Raw genomic sequence first — 16912 nt, forward strand, 5'->3', positions numbered from 1 at the left:
CTCCAGCTTCGGAGGTCAGATCCCAGGGAGAAGACTGGGGTTGGCTGCGTGAATGCAGCCTGAAGGGGGCTAGTATGCCACAGCTAGCCGGGAGGGAGTCCAGGAAAATGTCTGGACCTGCCTAAGAGGCACACAATATTTCTTGCCTCTTTGTTTCACGGTGTGCAAAGAGAAGGGATTCAGAGCACCACCTAAACGAGATCCAGAGACGGGCGCAAGTCGCGGCTATCAGCGTGGACAACAGAGACAGGCATGAGACGCTAAGGCTGCTGCTGCGGCCACCAAGAAGGCTGTGTACAAGCACAGGTCACTATCCACACCTCTCCTCCTGGGAGCCTGTGCAGCCCACCACTGCCAGGGTCCCATGATACAGGGACAAATTACCCGGGAGAACACATGTACGCCTCAGGCTGTTGAAAAGTCACACCAGCCTCTGCAGGCTCACCCTGCATTCTGTACCCCTCCCTCCCCGTGGCCTGAGTGAGCCAGAGCCCCCTAATCAGCTGCTACTTTAACTCCCGTCCTGTCTAAGCAAAGAACAGACGCCCTCAGGCAACCTACACGCAAGGCGGGGCAAAATCCAAAGCTGAACAACAGGAGCTGTGCAAACAAAGAAGAGAAAGGAAAATCTCTCCCACCAGCCTAAGGAGCAGTGGATTAAATCTCCACATTCAACCTGATGTACCAGGCACCTGTGGAATACCTGAGGAGAAAACAATCATCCCAAATTGAGGTGGTAGACTTTGGGAGCAACGATATATATATTTTTTTCCTTGTTCTCTTTTTTTCCCTGTATAGCTTTGCTTTTACCATTTGTCCTAGGGTTCTGCCTGTCCCTTTTTGTTATTTTTTGTTTTTTTAAGTATAGTTTTTAGTGCTTGTTATCACTAGTGGATTTGTTTTTTGGGTTGGTTGCTCTCTTCTTCTTTTCTTTCTTTTATTATTTTTAAAACTCATTTTTAATTTCAATTAATTAAGTTTATTTTACTTTATTAAGTAAAATAATAAATTTTATTTTTAAAAATTATTTTTAATTTCAATTAATTAAGTTTATTTTACATTTTTCTTTCTTTCTTTCCCTTTTTGTTCCTTTTATTCTGAGCCGTGTGGATGACAGGGTCTTGGTGCTCCAGCCTGGTGTGTGGCCTCTGCCTCTGAGGTGGGACAGCTGAGTTCAGGACATTGGTCCATCAGAGACCTCCCAGCTCCAGGTAATGTCAAACAGTGAAAATCTCCCAGAAATCTCCATCTCAACACCAAGACCCAGCTCCACTCAACGACCAGCAAGCTACAGTGCTGGACACCCTATGCCAAACAACTAGCAAGACAGGAACACAACCCCACCAACTAGCAGAAACTGTGCCTAAAATCATAATAAGGTCACAGACACCTCAAAACACACCACCGGATGGGGACCTGCCCACCAAAAGACAAGATCCAGCCTCATCCACCAGAACACAGGCACTAGTCCCCTCCACCAGGAAGCCTACACAACCCACTGAACCAACCTACCCACTGGGGGCAGGCACCAAAAACAACAGGAGCCACAAAACTGCAGCCTGTGAAAAGGAGACCCCAAACACAGTAAGATAAGCAAAATAAGAAGACAGAGAAACATACAGCAGATGAAGCAGCACGGTAAAAACCCACCAGACCAAACAAATGAAGACGAAATAGGCAGTCTACCTGAAAAATAATTCAGACTAATGAAAGTAAAGATGATCCAAACTCTTGGAAATAGAATGGAGAAAATACAAGACACATTTAACAAGGGCCTAGAAGAACTAAAGGGCAAACAAACAAAGATGAACAACACAATAAATGAAATAAAGTATTCTCTAGAAGGAATCAATACCAGAATGACTAAGGCAGAAGAACGGGTAAGTGACCTGGAAGATAAAATAGTGGAAATAGGGCTTCCCTGGTGGTGCAGTGGTTAAGAGTCTGCCTGCCGATGCAGGGGATGCGGGTTCGTGCCCCGGTCCAGGAAGATCCCACATGCCATGGAGCAGCTGGGCCTGTGAGCCATGGCCACTGAGCCTGTGTGTCCGGAGCCTGTGCTCCACAACGGGAGAGGCCAAAACAGTGAGAGGCCCATGTACTGCAAAAAAAAAAGAAAATAGTGGAAATAACTACTGCAGAGCAGAATAAAGAAAAAAGAATGAAAAGAATTGAGGACAGTCTCAGAGACTGCTGGGACAACATTAAATACACCAACATTTGAATTACAGGGGTCCCAGAAGAAGAAGAGAAAAAGAAAGGGACTAAGAAAATATTTGAAGAGATTATAGTTGAAGGCTTCCCTAATATGGAAAAGGTAATAGTCAATCAAGTCCAGGAAGCACAGAGAGTCCCATACAGGATAAATCCAAGGAGAAACACGCCAAGACACATAGTAATCAAACTATCAAAAATTAAATACAAAGAAAAAATATTAAAAGCAGCAAGGGAAAAACAACAAGTAACATACAAGGGAATCCCCATAAGGTTAACAGCTGATCTTTCAGCAGAAACTCTGTAAGCCAGAAGGGAGTGGCAGGACATATTGAAAGTGATGAAAGGGAAAAACCTACAACCAAGATTACCCTACCCAACAAGGATCTCATTCAGATTCAATGGAGAAATTAAAACCTTTACAGACAAGCAAAAGCTAAGAGAACTCAGCACCACCAAATCAGCTTTACAACAAAGGCTAAAGGAACTTCTCTAGGCAGAAAACACAAGAGTAGGAAAAGACCTACAATAACAAACCCAAAACAATTAAGAAAATGGTAATAGGAATATACATATCGATAATTACCTTAAATGTAAATGGATTAAATGCTCCAACTAAAAGACATAGACTGGCTGAATGGATACAAAAGTAAGACCCATATATATACTTTCTATAAGAGACCTACTTCAGACATAGGGACACACAGAGACTGAAAGTGAGGGGATGGAAAAAGATATTCCATGAAAATGGAAATCAAAAGAAAGCTGGAGTAGCAATTCTCATATCCGACAAAATAGACTTTAAAACAAAGACTGTTACAAGAGACAAAGAAGGACACTATAAAATGATCAAGGAATCAATCCAAGAAGAAGATAAAAGAATTGCAAATATTTATGCACCCAACATAGGAGCACCTCAGTACATAAGGCAAATTTTAACAGCCATAAAAGGGTAAAGCGACAGTATCACAATCATAGCAGCGGACTTTAACACCCCACTTTCACCAATGGACATATCATCCAAAATGAAAATAAATAGGAAACATGAGCTTTAAATAATACATTAAACAAGATGGACTTAACTGATATTTATAGGACATTCCATCCAAAAACAACAGAATATACTTTCTTCTCAAATGCTCAAGGACTATTCTCCTGGATATATCATATCTTGGGTCACAAATCAAGCCTTGGTAAACTTGAGAAAATTGAAATTGTATCAAGTATCTTTTCCGACTACAGCGCTATAACTAGATATCAATTACAGGAAACACTCTGTAAAAAATACAAACACATGGAGGCTAAACAATACACTACTTAATAACCAAGAGATCATCGAAGAAATCAAAGAGGAAATCAAAAAATACTGAGAAACAAATGGCAATGAAAACACAACGACTCAAAACCTACGGGATGAAGCAAAAGCAGTTCTCAGAGGAAGTTTATAGCAATACAATCCTACCTTAAGAAACAAGAAACATCTCAAAAAAGCAATCTAACCTTACACCTAAAGCAATTAGAGAAAGAAGAACAAAAAAACCCCAAAGTTAGCAGTAGGAAAGAAATCATAAAAATCAGATCAGAAATAAATGAAAAAGAAATGATGGAAACAACAGCAAAGAGCAATAAAAGAAAAAGGTGGTTCTTTAAGAAGATAAACAAAATTGATAAACCATTAGCCAGACTCATCAAGAAAAAAAGGGAGAAGACTCAAATCAATAGAATTAGAAATGAAAAAGGGAAAGTAACAACTGACACTGCAGAAATACAAAGGATCATGAGAGATTACTACAAGCAACTACATGCCAATAAAATGGACAACCTGTAAGAAATGGACAAATTCTTAGAAGAGCACAACCTTCTGAGACTCAACCAGGAAATAACAGAAAATATAAACAGACCAATGACAAGCACTGAAATGGAAACTGCGATGAAAAATCTTCCAAAGGACCAGATGGCTTCGCAGGTAAATTCTATCAAACAGTTAGAGAAGCGCTAACACCTATCCTTCTCAAACTCTTCCAAAATATACCAGAGGAAGGAACACTCCCAAACTCAATCTACGAGGCCACCATCACCCTGATACCAAAACCAGACAAGGATGTCACAAAGAAAGAAAACTAGAGGCCAATATCACTGATGAACATAGACGCAAAAATCCACAACAAAATACTAGCAAACAGAATCCAACAGCACATTAAAAGGATCATACACCATGATCAAGTGGGGTTTATCCCAGGAGTGCAAGGATTCTTCAGTATATGCAAATCAAACAATGTGATACACCATATTAACAAATTGAAGAATAACAACCATATGATCATCTCAATACATGCAGAAAAAGCTTTCAACAAAATTCACCACCCATTTATGATAAAAACCCTCCCAAAAGTAGGCATACAGGAAAGTTACCTCAACATAATAAAGACCATATATGACAAACCCACAGCCAACATTGTCCTCAATGCTGAAAAACTGAAACCATTTCCACTAAGATCAGGAACAAGACATGGTTGCCCACTCTCAGCACTATTATTCAACATTGTTTTGGAAGTTTTAGCCATAGCAATCAGAGAAGAAAAAGAAATAAAAGGAATCTAAATCAGAAAATAAAAAGTAAAGCTGTCACTGTTTGCAGATGGCATGATACTATACATAGAGAATCCTAAAGATGCTACCAGAAAACTACTAGAGCTAATCAATGAATTTGGTAAAGTAGCAGGATACAAAATTAATGCACAGAAATCTCTTGCATTCCTATACACTAATGATGACAAATCTGAAAGAGAAATTAAGGAAACACTCCCAATTACCATTGCAACAAAAAGAATAAAATACCTAGGAATACACCTACCTAGGGAGACAAAAGACTTGTATGCAGAAAACTATAAGACACTGATGAAAAAAATTAAAGATGAAACCAACAGATGGAGAGATATACCATGTTCTTGGATTGGAATAATCATCATTGGGAAAATGACTATACTAACCAAAGCAATCTACAGATTCAATGCAATCCCTATCAAACTACCAATGGCATTTTTCACAGAACTAGAACAAAAAAATTCACAATTTGTATGGACCCCAAATAGCCAAAGCAATCTTGAGAATGAAAAATGGAGCTGGAGGAATCAGGCTCCCTGACTTCAGACTATACTACAAAGCTACAGTAATCAAAACAGTATAGTACTGGCAAAAAACAGAAATACAGATCAATGCAACAGGACAGAAAGCCCAGAGATAAACCCACACACATATGGTCACCTTATATTTGATAAAGGAGGCAAGACTATACAATTGAGAAAAGACAGCCTCTTCAATAAGTGGTGCTGGGAAAACTGGACAGCTGCATGTAAAGGAGTGAAATTAGAACACTCCCTAACACCATACACAAAATAAACTCAAAATGGATTAAAGACCTAAATGTAAGGACAGACACTATAAAAATCTTAGAGGAAAACATAGGCAGAACACTCTGTGACATAAATCACAGCAAGATCCTTTTTGACCCACCTCCTAGAGAAACGGAAATAAAAATAAAAATAAACAAATGGGACCTAATGAAACTCAAAACCTTTTGCACAGCAAAGGAAACCATAAACAAGACGAAAAGACAACCCTCAGAATGGGAGAAAATACTTGCAAATGAAGCAACTAACAAAGGATTAATCTCCAAAATTTACAAGCATCTCATTCAGCTCAATATCAAAAACAGAAACAACCCAATCCAAAATGTGCAGAAGACATTTAAATAGACATTTCTCCAAAGAAGATATACAGATTGCCAACAAACGCATGAAAAAAATGCTCAACATCATTAATCATTAGAGAATTGAAAATCAAAACTACAATGCAGTGTCACCTCACACCAGTCAGAATGGCCATCATCAACAAATCTACAAAGAATAAATGCTGGAGAGGGTGTGCAGAAAAGGGAACCCTCTTGCACTATTGGTGGGAATGTAAATTGATACAGCCACTATGGAGAACAGTATGGAGGTTCCTTAAAAAACTAAAAATAGAACGATCCCATGGATCCCATGACCCAGCAATCCCAGTACTGGGCATATACCCTGAGAAAACCATAATTCAAAAACAGTCATGTTCCCCAATGTTCATTGCAGCTCTATTTACAATAGCCAAGACATGGTAGCAACCTAAGTGTCCATTGACAGATGAATGGATAAAGAAGATGTGGCACATATTTACAATGGAATATTACTCAGCCATAAAAAGACACGAAATTGAGTTATTTGTAGTGAGGTGGATGGACCTAGATATTGTCATACAGAGTGAAGTAAGTCAGAAAGAGAATAACAAATACCGTATGCTAACACATATATATAGAATCTAAAAAAAAAAAAACAAAAAGGTCATGAAGTACCTTGGGGCAGGACGGGAATACAGATGCAAACCTACTAGAGAATGGACTTGAGGACACAGCGAGGGGGAAGGGTAAGCTGGGATGAAGTGAAAGAGTAGCATGGACATATATACACTACCAAATGTAAAACAGATAGCTAGTGGGAAGCAGCCGCATAGCACAGGGAGATCAGCTTGGTGCTTTGACACTACCTAGAAGGGTGGGATAGGCAGGGTGTGTGGTAGGGAGACGCAAGAGGGAAGAGATATGGGGTTATGTGTATATGTATAGCTGATTCAGTTTGTTATAAAGCAGTAACTAACACACCATAGTAAAGCAAGTATACTCCAATCAAGATGTTAAAGAAAAAAAAAAGGACTCAACATTCAGCCCATTACAGGCGGAATCAGTTTCAAAGGGACAGTGGAAAACTTTTTAGGGTAATGAAACCTCTATAACATGTCTGTGGTAGAGGTTACATGATTATATACAATGATAAGAATCGAAATCTACAGTTTAAAAGGGTAAATTTTACTTCATGTTTAATGTACCTGTGAAAGCTAAAAAACTTCAGGAATTAAACTTCAAAGTTTCACCACTTTGGGTTAAGCTTTACTATATACTAAAATGAAGGTACTTCTGAGAAAACTTTAAAAATTAATTTTAAATTATAGATGGTATTTAGACTAACATATCATGCTTATTATATACTGTTTCCCTTCTCTCTCTCCAAAGTTTACTATAGCACCATTCATTCTAATTTTATTGGTTCACTCTGAAAACCTAAGTATTTTCATTGATAGTTAATATAATCTTCCTTGTCTAGCCAGCACTTTCTTACATGCAACTACCCAGCACTGTACATGGCAACTCATTGGCTTGGAAGAGTCATAAGTTTGCTTAGAAAACCCTGTTACTTCTCTCCTTTACCATCCACCCCAGTTTTTTGGCATGTAAAAAAATCTGTAATGTAGATGACTTCCTCACAGAATGAAATAATTTACAAATTTATTAAAAATAAAATAGCATGAAAGTTAGAGAAGTCGGGGGAGAAGATTCTGTACTTCAGCTCATTTAGTCAAAAGAAGTAAAAATAAAAATAAATGATTTAAAACATTGATGAGTGGCTATCTTTCTTTTTTGGTGGAAATGGTAATTTGAAATTTGCTTTCTAACAAGAATATAATCATATTTAAACAGATGTTAAGTTTTTTTTTAATTCTAAGACCATGCCTATACATATATATTTTTTAATATTACATTTTTCTCACTTTTTGACAAGAAGAAAGGAAAAAGGAAGGAAGGGAAGAAGTTAGCTTAATTTTACCAAATATCAATCTTATTTTAGCATAACAAAAATAAATTCTAGTTTGAAAATGAATAAGGCCTTCTTAAGTCTTTCATATTTTTCTAGTGTCTAGAACTTTTGGGCAAAGTTTCTATACTGAAAGGGAGAAATCAATTAAAAGTAACTAAAATCTATGTTTACCAGAAAGTATTAGACTTCCCTTCATTTTGGTTTACCACCAAGTCCTCTTTGTACTTAGTTCCTATTATGATATGTAAAAGTAATGCACTTAGAAAATACTCAGTACATATTGGCTGAATAAACACACAGTTCACACAGCAGCAGGTGCTTCTAGGGCTCCTAGTGTGGGGTGTAATTTGGCAACAAAGCAAATCAAAAACTTATTTCTCTAGATTTCTTTAGATTATCATCTACTTTCATAAGCTTAGGAATTACAAATCCAACAAAATTGTCATTTCAGAGAAGGATGCAAATTGCTTGGCTGTTTTACAAACTGTTCTCTCTTCCACGTTCCCAGGCACCTTCTGCCTTTGGAGTTATGGAGGTAGTCCTCTGATCATTCCAGTGCTGGCACTATCTGTAGTCAGGAAAGTCCTCAGGTCACTCTTCTATCAGTCCATGACTACTTATTATGGGAACTACAAGTCAAAGTTCCACTATCTATCTATCCTCACTGTCTCTGAGACACTGTTACTAAAACTCCTGCATTGTTGGTTGAGGTAGATTTTTAAATTAAGATTTTAAAAACTTTGATTTTAAATTTTGGTAGGGCTCTAACTTTGGGTTGGACTATGGTGATACTACTTTCTCAGTTTCATGAGGTAGGCACATCTCTATTCCCTGCTAACATGCCCCACTTTCCTGGAAGCATGGATTAGTTCCCCCCCTTTTTTAACATCAGAATTGTTTTTCCACTTTCTTTTATCTATGTCCCAGCTTCCCCTGTTCCATGCTCTCACAATCTAAACACATCTCCTCGCATGATATGACTTAAGTAACAGTCTACTTACAAGTTTCTTGCAAAAATACAAGGAGTGGAACTAACAGAACAGGGGGCTTAGAACTCAGTAAACAATAGGATGGGTCAACTAGAAATGGGATATATTGATGAGCATGAGGTAGATACTTATCAATAATTCATCACCAGGTTATTGGACAAAATCTATACATAAAGATAGAGCCCAGAATCTAGACACTGTGCTTGCAGGTAATTAAGAGATATCGATGCAGATTTTAATGTCCAGAAGAAATAAACATTTACAATGGGTAGGCTTCCAATAAGTAGAAAAAGAGATGGGGGGCTCTAAATGGGAATCTAGGAACAAATACCACACAGAGATTCAGACGGATGGAATCAAAGTCCTGTCTTCAGGAAAGAAGGACGAGTCACTGGGCAAGGTTTAGGAAACAAACCCTAGTCTGTACGGATTAGTAAAAGGAGAGCAAAATCCCTGATCTCATAGGAACTAGAGAGCTAGGAGACAATTTAGTCTCCTCAGTTACCCTCACCCACACATTCTGAGAGAGATACTTAACCTATTTTAATACAATAGAAGCCTACTAGAAGCCTAGTTTCTTAAAAATAGCTGCTTATTAAGCTCATTTTTAAAATATCTCAAGGGCTTCCCTGGTGGCGCAGTGGTTGAGAGTCCGCCTGCCGATGCAGGGGACACGGGTTCCTGCCCCAATCCGGGAGGATCCCACATGCCGCGGAGCGGCTGGGCCCGTGGGCCATGGCCGCTGGGCCTGCGCGTCCGGAGCTTGTGCTCCGCAACGGGAGAGGCCACAACAGTGAGAGGCCGGCGTACCGCAAAAAAAAAAAAAAAAAAAAAAAAAAAAAAAAAATGGAGTCATACATTTACTTTAGGTAAAGAAAGAATCCAGGGGGTTTCTATTTAGGCAGTATCACAACATTATAATTAAACCTCTACTTACTGCAGCTAAATAGCTCAACTTCTTTTAAACTCTTCTCTAAGTTACATAACCTACAACTTTACCAGAAAAAGCTTTAAAAAATAGAAAATGATTACTTTCGGATGTCATATTCATAAGTCTGTATCCACTTGTGTGTTTGTCTATGATTCATACTGGAATATATTTTTCTATGAATAGATAATTTAAGATGTACCAAATCAGTCGTCTAACATCTTTTTTCCCTCATCTAAAAAAATTCCTAAGATAAAAGCTAATAAATAATTATAAGAGAAATATATACAGTTAATAACAAGCATACCTAATTTTATTGTGCTTCTCTTTATCACACTCTGCAGACATTATGCTTTTTACAAATTGAAAGTCTGTCACACACATCAAGCAAGTATAACAGCACCATATTTCCAACAGCATTTACTCATTTCATGTTTCTGTGTCACATTTGGTAATTCTCATAATATTTCAAACTTTTTCATCATGATTATATTTGTTATGGTGATCTGTGATCAGTGACCTTTGATGTTGCTATTGTAATTGTTTTGGTATTTTTTAGCAGTGAAGTAATTTTTAATTAAGGTATGTATGGTTTTTAGACATCATGCTATTGCACACTTAACAGACTACAGTATAGTATAAATATAACTTTTATATGCACTTGGAAACCAAAAATGTTCTGTGATTTGCTTTATTTGCTTTATTTCAGTGGTCTAGAGCCAAACTCTCAAGATCTCCAAGGTATGTCTGTATTTAAAATGCCTACTTACAAATATTATACACATCTTAGTCACTGAAGAATTCAGTTAAAGAAAAGATTTATCTTTATGTGTCTATTACTTTGTTTGCTGTTCGTGTGACTATTACTTGCACAGTTGTGTGTATATATGACATTCCTCCAAGTCAGCACACTTTTTAAGGATACTCTTTCAAATGTTTCTAACTTTTAGTACCTAAAAAGTAAATGAAATTTCATTCAAATTACTCTGTATAATTACTTTTAAATTATTTCTGTCAAATGTGTTAAAGATGAGCTAATCATTTATATATATTTAAAATGTTACTATGAAATATGAAAGTTACCTAAAATTTTACACAAATATAGTTTATTTCTCAAAAGAATGATTGAGTTGGAATTTTCAGGCCAAAAATATCATCACATTCATTACAGAATATTATTTATATAATTTTTATACTGACCATTACCCAGTTGACACCCAAGAAACAAAGGTCTTTAGAGATTAAGAATCTACTAGAGTGTGTGTAAATTGATCCAGTTATCTGTGAGAATCTTTTTTTTGAGTAATACAATATATAGGTATACATCATAAAAAAGTGACAGGTACAAAACTTTACATAAAAGTATCCATGAATAATTGTTGATAATGACACAGGAACTGGAAATAATTTAAATGTTAATCAAAATGTAAATTGTTAATAAATGATCATATATTGATTATGCAGCTATCATCAGCTAAAGGTGTGTATGTAGAGAGTAGAAAAAAATTGATAACCAACATAAGTATGTTGGTTATATATTGGCTATAAGTAAGCAGTTAAATTCTGTACATAAAATTTAAGAAAACTGGGCCATCTCTGGAGATTATGTCTAGAGATGAGAGTCGATATTAAGGAAACACATCATGGTGAAGAAACACAAAAATATTCTCCTTGGTAACATACCCTGGGTCTCCTGACAGTAATTATTGTTCTCTGTTATCCAGAACACAAAGACAACTATTTCCCAAAAAAAAATCAGGTATTCAAAATTTTAAAGAAATCTATTGCCATTGAATCTATTAGACACAGCTATTCCAGAGTTTTCAGGTTTGTTAAATGCTATTACCAGCTCTCATCTCTCTCTACTGCACATATTCTGCTTGCTAATAACTAGAACTATTTTTTGATTTCTCCATTGTCTCTCTTAGCACCACACCACTGAGTCTCCTTTTTTGAAGCTCATATCTAAATTTCTCTGGAGAAAGTGACTGATGGGGTTGAAAATCACCAGCTAGTCTATTATTTTCAGAAGATATCTCATCATGATGTAATAATCAAACAAGGAATGCCTGATTATTCAAGTTTTGATCTCTGCCTCTAAGAGTTATGTACAAACAATTAAAACCCATGGAATGTAATCACAGCAGAACATTTTTATTCTACAACATTCTTTAAAATTATTCTGTAGGTACCTCTGCTGTCCCTAGATAAAAACTTGGGCAAATCTCATGATTTTCCAGAATCCTCTTAGGTGATAGAAAATTCTAAACTACTTATATCAGAAAACACAGCCTTGACTTAGAAATAATCTTATATGCATTCTGATATATTACTTTGCTGCACACCTGAAATTAACACAACATTGTATATCAATTATACTTCAATAAAAAATAGAAAAATAAAGTTTTAGGCTTGAGAAAATGAGATAATGGAAGTGCCATTTACTGTTCTAAGAAAGATAGGGCAGAAACAGGTTAAAGGAAGAGATAGAAATTACTAATTTGCTTGGAATATGTTAAATTTGAGCTGTTTATTAGCAACCAAGGAACCTCCATAACAACTAGGTAGTGGATATAGTTTCTACCATTTAGGAAAGAGGTCATTGATGGAGATGTTAATTTAAAAGACATCAGTGTACAGATGACATTTCAAGCCCGAAATACCCTAGAGAGCAAGTAAAGAAAGAAAAAAAGAAAGGGTCTGAGAAACGAGTTCTGAGATACTCCAATACTTAGGAGTGTGGAGGGAAGAAGAGACAGGGATGGAGGAGAGGGAGCAGCAATGAGAGAGAAAAATGGAGAGAATTTTCTGTCCCTTTGGACAAGAGAATAAAAGCATTTAAAGAAGAATAGAGTGAACAGCTATTTCAAATTCAGTCTCTATGACTTGCAATTATATTCTTTAAAAAAAAAGATACATGTATTCACACATGTTCCACAGCTGTTCTCTTTCACTTATTTACATTTGTTTTTGTGTTTGTTTCTTGTTGTCAGCGGACAATAATTTTCTTCTGTGCTTTGGCTATCATTTAATTAGATGATTATAATAGCACTTCAGTTGAACATTGTGCTAAGGAACAGCCAGAAAATGGTTTTTTTCTTCTTTTTGGATTCAGGGATTTGAAAAATTGTTGTTTATATGCATGGCTGGATTCCACAAATGCATTTGAATGTGGGAACTGCAGAGGAAGAAACATTATTTAAAGATAACATCTGAAATAATCCCACCCATGAAAAAGCATCCATAGGAGTTCACGAAGGAGTGAATGTGCAGATTGGGAGGGGGTCATAACATTTGAAATGGGCAATACATTCATCTTTACTTAGTCTTTCTGTGCAGAAAAAGCAATCTATGTTTTGATATATTTCCAGGTATGATGATAGGATGTAAACAAGGAGAAAAAACAGCTTATTCCCAAAATAAATCTTATATCTGATACATCTGAAAATATTGGAGACATGGCTTGAACTACTTGGAGAAGAGCTCATTATCATTATAATTACTGGTTTTTCTCAATTAATATGAATTTATAAGGTGCTTAATTAATGCCTCATGTTGAATAAATCATTAATGAAGCATACTTAATACAATTTGGCTGCTTCTAAATGTAAATGAGAGATACTCTATGCCCAGAAGTAGCTGAATTACTGTAGAAGTTACAGATTAAAATTGTCAAATATCTTTAAAATATTTTCTATGATTACCTGGCCCAAACCAGGGAATCTGGGCACAATAACTAAGAGGATGAAAGAGACACTGAATAACAACTTTTAGCTCCAATAATGACACCAATTGAGACACTCAGATATGGACCTACAGACCAGTTCTGCTGTCTACAATGTTAAAGCACTTAATATTTTTGTTATCACATTACTGCTTTGAGTTCTCAGGTCCAACACATTGGAGGTTTCGTTTCTTCTTAGGAAACAGATTCACAATTTTGATGCCTCACACTTTATGTTTTCATATATATTTAATGTTTTAACCAAACGTTTCACTAATAACATAGAAAAATAATAGAGTTGAGACTGTTGCCCAGACAACAGAGTGCAGCTTAACATGTCATATGCTGTTTGGTTTGTATTATATAATTAGCCCATTTTTCTGTCCTATGAAATATTATTTTTATTTTTATTTTAACCAATTTACAAGTGATATGATTTAGGGTACAAAACTAAACTGGTATGAAAGAGTTCCCAGTATACTAAAGCGATTTGGCATTTGCCTTTCATGAGAGAGGATAAGAAGTGTGAATTGGCCCTGTTCCACAATGTCTGCAGAGTTCTCCAAAGTGGTTTTGCCAACATTATACTCTTAAGAGCAATTTATTAAGTTATAGTTGCTTTGATCTTTTTTCTCTTGTCTTCTCACAGCAAATGGGGTGTTAACCTCAATCATCACATTAACATTTTAATGAATTGGAATAGAAAAAAATGTGAAATGGAGAACAAAAAAATTCTTTATACAAAATAATAGAGAAGTAGACTACCTCACTCCACTCATATTCCATTGACTCCACTTAGCCACATGGCCATGCCTAGTTGGGAGGAAGGCTAGGGAATACCTTTTTTAACTTGGAAGTCATATGCATTTAAAATATTTTAGTATGGGAGAAGGAGAGAATGCATTTTATGGGGAACAAACAGAAATACACCACAATGGGCTAGGCATAAAGGCAATAATTTAATACATTTCAACTCCCAACACACTACCCCTTAAATTAAACACAGGAGAGCTTATACCACCATTAAAAAACATAATGAATTTAGGTTCTCTCTTCAAGATTTGAGGCCATCATTAACTTTTTTTTTTTTTTTTGCGGTATGTGGGCCTCTCACTGTTGTGGCCTCTCCCGTTGCGGAGCACAGGCTCCAGACACGCAGGCTCAGTGGCCATGGCTCACGGGCCTAGCCACTCCACGGCATGTGGGATCTTCCCGGACCGGGGCACGAACCCGTGTCACCTGCATCGGCAGGCAGACTCTCAACCACTGTGCCACCAGGGAAGCCCCATCATTAACTTTTCATAGATATAGCATGCAGAGTTATAGATTACAGAATTTTTATTAAACAGATTTCTTTATTTAGAAAATGCATGATAATTACAAAATTTTGATTTAAAAATTCTTACTCCAAATTGTTTGACATTTCTATTTACATAGCATCTTGTCATTTTAGCATCTTATACCCGATTTCTCCTCATTCCCTAGTCCTTGTAGGGATAACTAAACTGCAGAATAAGAATTCTTAAACTCATACCTATATGTAAAAATATATAAAAATGTATAAAAATAGTATTTACTAAACATGGCATATGAAGCTGGTAAAATTCTGTTTATCCATACCTCATCAAAAATTTTTTTCATCTTATATATGTCAGATTCATCTTATGTGGACTGAATATATGAGCAATCTTTCCATTTGTGGTCCCTTGCTATTATTCTTTGATGCTTATGTTGTGTTCCTCTGTGATCTACATTCAGCATTACAGTAGGCAATCATCTAAGTTGTGTGTGAACCTAATATGCGTATTCTAAATTCTAGGTCTTATATGGCACCACTCAATTTAGCAGCTGTTTTTAAAATTTGAGATTACAATCTCTTAATTTTCTCTTTATGTTTCTTTTCTTTCCAGACACTTTTCTTTAAAAAAAAAAAAAATCCATTTGAAATGTCTCCCCCAGTAAAATTCTCTAAAAATATATCTCCTTATGGTATGTACCTGGCTTCTTCCAATTTCTATAATCATGTCACACTGTTTAATAGTAGCATGGCATGTAATCAAATTATAGAGATTAAATTAAATCTAAAAACATTAATCTAAAGGTAAAATCTGCTACTTACTTCTTAAATCATTTAATTCCAATGCTTTATAATTGATATTTACCCACACATACTGAGCATTTCCATGACAAACAGTCATTAACACTATTAAGGTTACAGTTATATTACTTATCATTTAGTATATTCCCATTCATCTCCCTCCCCCCTCCCCCGCACTGATAATATGGGAACACCTAACCTAATGACTTTTTAGTTAGCTCTAGGCCTATCTGTGCCAATGGCCTCTATCTATCTAGATTTCTCTAGAATTGAAGCTTTTATCTGCTGTAGGGGTTAGAAGTCTTTTGATGTGATAGCCTTTCTCAGTCTACTAGACGATCTAATTAGGTGCATTCATTATTTGTTTCCATAAGAGATACATTAGCTTATGACATTTTTCAATCTTACTCTTGATGCATATCTCATACATCAAAAGAGTGAGAAAAGACAACATCACAATTAGTTCTTTTCCCAGAGAGAAAATTCATTTTGAAGCCCTTTTCCACGTAGAATAGAGTAACAGTCTTATATGTGAGGACGTATTCTCAATCCCTTACACACCTACTCCTCCTATCTTCTAGCCTTTGAATACAGTTTACATAAAAGTTAATTTGAAAATAAAATACTATATTACAGCTAAACCTACTGTAACAAAGTATAGTGGTCCCTTATTATCTGCAGGGGATAAGTTCCAAGATCCCAGTGGATGCCTGAAACTGTAAATAGTACTGAACCCTGTATATATTATTTTTTTTCCTATCTGTACATACTTATGATGATGTTTAATTTATAAATTAGATACACTAAGAGATTAACAACATAACTAATAATAAATTAGAATAATTATAGCAATATACTGTAATAAAAGTTATATGAATGTGGTCTTTCTTTCACTCTCTCAAAATATCTCATTGTACTATATTCACCCTTCTTCTTGTGTTGATGTGAAATGACAAAATGCCTCCATAATGAGATGAAGTGAGGTGAATGATTTAGGCATCATGTGTAATGTTAGGCTACTACTGACCTTCTGACGACATGTCAGAAGGAGGATCGTCCACTTTGGGTGATTCTGCATCATTGAGCCATGACGATGTTGATGATGAATGGTTGATGTTGGTGGTTGCATGTCAGGAGCAGACAGATGCTGACGGTTGGGGATCCCGAGCAGCAAGGTGTGAGATTTCATCATATTACTCAGAACAGCACAAAATTTAAAACTTATAAATTGTTTATTTGTGAAATGTTCCATTTAATATTTTTGGACTGCAACTGGCT

Source organism: Grampus griseus (assembly GCF_964374135.1).
Source record: "Grampus griseus genome assembly, chromosome: 11".
Classification (NCBI taxonomy): Eukaryota; Metazoa; Chordata; class Mammalia; order Artiodactyla; family Delphinidae; genus Grampus; species Grampus griseus.